Source organism: Heterodontus francisci, unplaced genomic scaffold, assembly GCF_036365525.1.
Source record: "Heterodontus francisci isolate sHetFra1 unplaced genomic scaffold, sHetFra1.hap1 HAP1_SCAFFOLD_328, whole genome shotgun sequence".
Taxonomy (NCBI): Eukaryota; Metazoa; Chordata; class Chondrichthyes; order Heterodontiformes; family Heterodontidae; genus Heterodontus; species Heterodontus francisci.
In genome coordinates, this window is record NW_027140959.1 from 471,164 (window position 1) to 477,282 (window position 6,119).

A 6,119-nucleotide genomic window follows, 5' to 3' on the forward strand; every position below is an offset into this window, starting at 1 on the left:
CGTATGTTCATATGTTCGTATGCTCTGGCTTCAGAAGGTACTGGCTTCGAATGTGGACATTTTAGTGTTCTAGCAGTGAAAGCCACATTAAAATCTGCAATGAAATGATTTCTTTTTCTCAGAGTCAATTGTTTTTACCACTTCTCTGGCCACAGGAGAGGTGCCAGAGGACTGGCGAATAGTGAATGTGTTACCATTATTCAAGAAGCAGGGATAAATCATGTAATTACAGGCCAGTGAGTCTAACATTATTGGTAGGGAAACTACTGGAGAAAAAATCTGACAGACAGGATTAATCTCCACATGAAGAGGCAGGGATTAATCAGGGATAGTCAGGCTTTGTCAGAGGGAGATCATATCTCAAAATTTGACTGAATCTTTCAAGGAGGTGACCAGATGTGTAGATGAGGATTTTTGATAAGGTCCCGCATGGGACTCGGGTTAAGAAGTACTTAAGAAGTCCCAGAGTACTTAAGGAAGTGGCCCTAGAAATAGTGAATGCATTGGTGGTCATCTTTCAAGATTCTATAGACTCTGAAGCAGTTCCTACAGATTGGAGGATAGATAATGTAACACCACTATTTTAAAAAGGGAGGTAGAGAGAAAACATGGAATTATATACCAGGCAGCCTGACGTTGGTAGTTTGGAAAATTCTATAGCACATTCTCAAAGTTTTTATAGTACAGCACTTTCAGAACAGTGGTAGAATCGGACAGAGGCAGCACGGATTTACGAAAGGGAAATCATGCTTGACATATTTACTAGAATTCTTCGAGGATATAACTAGTAGAGTTGATGAGAGGGAGCCAGTGGATATGGTTTATTTGGACGTTCAGAAGGCTTTCGACAAAGTCCCACATAAGAGTGCAGCGTCTAAAATTAAAGCACATGGGATTGGAGGTAGTGTATTGCGATGGATAGAAAATTGGTTGTCAGACAGGAAACAATGAGTAGGAATAAACGGGTCTCTTTCTGAATGACAGGCAGTGACTAGTTGGGTACCGCAGGGATTGGTGCTGGGAAGCCTGCTATTCACAAGATATATTGATGATTTAGATGAGGGAACTAAATGCAATATGTACAAATTTGCAGATGCCACACAACTAAGTGGGAGGATGAGTTGTGAGGAGGATGCAGAGTGGCTTCAGGGTGATTTGGAAAAGTTGAGTGAGTGGGCAAATGCATGGCAGATGCAGTATAATATGGATAAATGTGAGGTTATCCACTTCGGTAACAAAAACAGGAAAGCAGATTATTATCTGAACGGCTATAAACTGAGAGAGGGGAATATGGAACGGCTAGATACTGAGAGAGGGGAATATGTAACGAGACCTGGGTGTTACCGTACATCAGTCGCTGAAGGTAAGCTTTTAGGTGCAACAGGCGGTAAAAAAGGCAAATGGTATGTTGGCCTTCATAGCGAGAGGATTCGAGTACAGAGCCTCGGTGAGGCCACACCTGGAATATTGTGTGAAATGTTGTTCTCCTTGTCTGAGGAAGGATGTTCTTGCTATCGACGGAATGCAGCGGAGGTTTACCAGACTGATCCCTGGGATGGTGGGTCTAACGTCTGAGAAGTGATTGAGTCAGTTAGGATTTAACAAGAGTTCAGAAGAGTGAGGGGGAATCTCATAGAAACCTATAAATTTTGAAAAGGACTTGAAAGGGTAGATGCAGGACGGATGCTCCCGATGGTGGGGGAGTCCAGAAGCAGGGATCATAGACTAAAGATACGGGGTTATCCATTCAGGACTGAGATGAGGAGACATGTCATCACCCAGAGAGTGGTGAGCCAGTGGAATTCGCTACCACAGAAAGCGGTTGAGGCCAAAACATTGTATGTTTTCAAGAAGGAGTCAGATATAGCTTATGGGTTGAAAAGGATCAAAGGATGTGGGGGGGGGGGGGCGGTGGGGAGAGGCGGGAACAGGTTACTGAGTTGGATGATCAGCCATGATCATAATGAATGGAGGAGCAGGCTCAAAATGCCGAATGGCCTGTTCCTGCTCCCATTTTCTATGTTTCTAAGGTAGGAGCCCATGGGATCCAGCTCAATTTGGCAAATTGGATCCAAAATTGGCTTATTAGCATGAGGCAGAGGGTAATGGTCGAGGGTTGTTTTTGTGATTGGAAGCCTTTGACCAGCGGTGTACCCCAGGGATCGGTGCTGGGACCATTCCTGTTTGTAGTATACATCTATAATTTAGACGTGAATGTAGAAGTTCTGATCAGTAAGTTCACAGATGACACAAAAATTGGTGGTGTCATAAATAGTGAGGAGGAAAGCCTTAGATTACAGGACAATATAGATGGGGTGGTAAGATGGGCAGAGAAGCGGCAAATGGAATTTAATACTGAGAAATGTGACGTGATGCATTTTAGGAGGACTACCAAGGCAAGGGAATATACAATGGATGGTCGCACGCTGGGAAGTACAGAATGTCAAAGGGATATTTGTGGACTTGTCCATAGATCACCGAAGGCAGCAGCTCAGGTGGTTTGGAAGGCATATGAAATGCTTGCCTTTATTAGCTGAGGCATAGAATATAAGAGTGGGGAGGTTATGATGGAGCTGTTCAAAACGCTAGTCAGGCCACAGCTGGAGTACTGTGTATAGTTCTGGGCACCACACGATAAGAAGGATGTGATTGCACTGGAGAGGGTGCAGAGGAGATTCTCCAGGATGTTGCATAGGCTGGAGTATTTCAGCTATGAAGAGAGACAGGATAGGCTCCGGTTGTTTTCCTTAGAGCAGAGAAGGCTGGGGGCGGGGGGGGGGGGGGGGGGGTGGCGGTAGGGGGACATGATTGAGGTATACAAAATTATGAGGGACATTGATAAGGTAGATAGGAAGAAACGTTTTTCCCATAGCGGCGGTGTCAGTAACCCGGAGAGTTGATTTAAGCTAAGGGCCACGAGGTTTAGAGGGGATTTGAGGAAAAGGAAATCACCCAGAGGGTGGTTGGAATCTGGAATACACTGTCGGAAGCGGTGGTAGATGCAGGAACACTCACAAAATTGAAGAAGTATTTAGATGAGCACTTGAAACGCCATAGATTGCAAGGTTATGGGCGAAGTGATGGAAAATGGGATTAGAATGGATAGGCTTGATAACCGACACAGACACAGTGGGCCAGAGGGACTGTTTCTGTGCTGTTTAACTCGGTGACTCTGACACTTCCAATTTCTCGTTTGTCATTGGTTACGATCTCTAGAACCTCCACATTTCTGTTACAGCCATTTGAGACTTATATCCACCGAAATTTACAAGAGTCAGAGACGAATTGATTGAAACACATATGATCCTGAGGGGTCTTGACAGGGTGGATGTGGAAAGGATGTTTCTCGTCCTGGGAGTATCTAGAAATAAGGGTCACTATTTAAAAATAATGGGTCGCCCATTTAAAATAGAGTTGAGGAGAATATTTTGAGTCTTTGGAATTCTCTCCCTCAAAAGGCAGTGAAAGCAGAGTATTTAAATATTTGTAAGGCAGAGGTAGATAGATTCTTGATAAGCAAGGGATTGAATGGTTATCGGGGATCGGTGGGAATGTGGAGTCGAGGTTACAATCAGATTAGTCATGATCTTATTGAATGTCCGAGTGTCCTACTCCTGCTCCTAATTCGTATGTTCATTTATTCGTATACTCTCGCTTCAGAAGGTACTGTCTTCGAATGAGGACATTTTTGTGCTCTAGCAGTGAAAACCACAATAAAATCTGCATTGAAATTTTAATTTTTTATTCTCCGGATCAATTATTTTTACCACTGCTAATTTCTCGTTTGTCATTGCGTTACAATCCCTGGAACCTCCACATTTCTGATATAGCCAGGTGAGGAGTGGTCACAGGCGATCTTCTTGTCCTATCTTTTATTTGATCACAACTAGGTTTATTCCATTTTAGCAGTGGACATGCTGACCACATCAGTGCGTTTTCTTACCTTTTACCTTTATTGTGATCGTGAAAGAACCAATCAGACAGGTTTTCTCATGTTTAAACAAGAGTTGAGTTTATTATACTTAACAATCTAAACTGGATCTGAATAAATTCGCAAAAATAAACGCGACACATACACGCACCCATTCGCACGAAAATCTCACACAAATAAATTACAAAGTGAGAAATAAATTTATGTTGGATAGAGTCCAGAATAAATAAATAAAAGTTCTGTGTGGTTGGATAATTCTGTGGTCTGTACTTTCCCCACCCTTAGTTATGAGTTTCATATCATTTGCGAGAGTTGAAATTGTTTTATTTTTACATAAACGTCTCTTTCACTAATATATCTATTGATTTGTCAGGAGCTGCACTGTTTCCAAAATGCGACCTCTAAGAAACAGCCTTTTATACTCCCCTCCCCCAGTCTGAACAGTGTCTGTTCACCACTTCTGTCTGCTTTCTGTCCCTGAGTCAGTGTCATATCCACACTATCACTGTCACATTAATCCATATGTTCCACTTTTCATAACAAGTGTATGAAATGTCATTTGATCACAAGCCTTTTGAAAGTTCACATACATAACACGAACTACGCTATCCTCAGCAACACTCACAGTTAAGTCATCAATGAACTTGATCAAGATTGTCAGACGCGATTTTGCATTAACCTGTTGTGCTGGTTGTCATTTATTATCCCATGTTACCCAATAAAGATATATTTTTGTGCTCGGTTACGGCCTCTGGAAATTTCCAACCATCGACTTTAGAGGTTACTGGGTTGAGCTAATGTCTCCTTTTGTAAACAGGGTGTAACATTTACAACCCTCCAGTCCTTTAATAACACTTCCATATCCAAGGAGGATTGGAAGCTTCTGGCCATTGCCTCTGCTATTTCTACCACTCCTTCCCTCAACAACCCTCATATATCTCGTGTAGACCGGGTCCAATTTATTGTGGTACTAAAACGCATTGTTTTGTGAAGGGAAGGTCGTGTCTTACTAATTTGATTGAGTTTTTTGAGGAAGTGACGAAGATGATTGATGAAGGAAGGGCAGTGGATGTTTTATATGTGGACTTTAGTAAAGCCTTTGACAAGGTCCCGCATGGCAGACTGGGACAAAAGGTGAAGTTACATGGGATCAAATGTGAGCTGGCAAGATGGATACAGAACTGGCTCGGTCACAGAAGACAGAGGGTTTCAGTGGATGGGTGTTTTTCTGAATGGAGGAATGTGACTAGTGGTGCTCCGCAGGGGTCAGTGCTGGGACATTTTCTGTTTGTAGTATATATAAATGATTTGGAGGAAAATGTAGCTGATCTGATTAGTAAATTTGCAGATGACACAAAGGTTTGTGGAGTTGCGGATTATGATGAGGATTGTCAGAGGATACAGCAGGATATAGATCGGTTGGAGACTTGGGCGAAGAAATGGTACATGGAGTTCAATCCAGACAAATGTGAGGTAATGCATTTTGGAAGGTCTAATCCAGGAGGGAGGTATACAGCAAATGGCAGTACCCTTAGGAATTTTGACAGGCAGAGAGATCTAGGGGTACAGGTCCACAGGTCACTGAAAGTGGCAACGCAGGTGGATAATATAGTCAAACAGGCATACGGCATGCTTGCCTTCATCGGTCGGGGCAGAGAGTATAAAAATTGGCAAGTCATGTTGCAGCTGTACAGAACCTTAGTTAGGCCACACTTAGAATATTGTGTGCAATTCTGGTCGCCACACTATCAGAAGGATGTGGAGGCTTTGGTGAGGGGACAGAGGAGGTTCACCAGGATGTTGCCCGGTGTGGAGGGCATGAGCTATGAGGAGAGGTTGGAAAAACTCGGATTGTTTTCACTGGAATGACAGAGGTGGAGGGGCGACATGATAGAGGTTTACAAAGTTATGAGCGGCATGGACAGAGTGGATAGACAGAAGCTTTTACCCTGGGTGGAAGAGTCAGTTACTAGGGGACATAGGTTTAAGGTGCGAGGGGCAAAGTTTAGAGGGGATGTGCGAGGCACTTTTTTTATGTAGAGGGTGGTGAGTGCCTGGAACTTGCTGCCAGGGGAGGCAGTGGAAGCAGATACGATAGCGACGTATAAGAGACACCTTGACAAATACATGAATAGGAAGGGAATAGAGGGATAAGGGCCCAGAAGTGCAGAAGGTGTTAGTTTAGGCA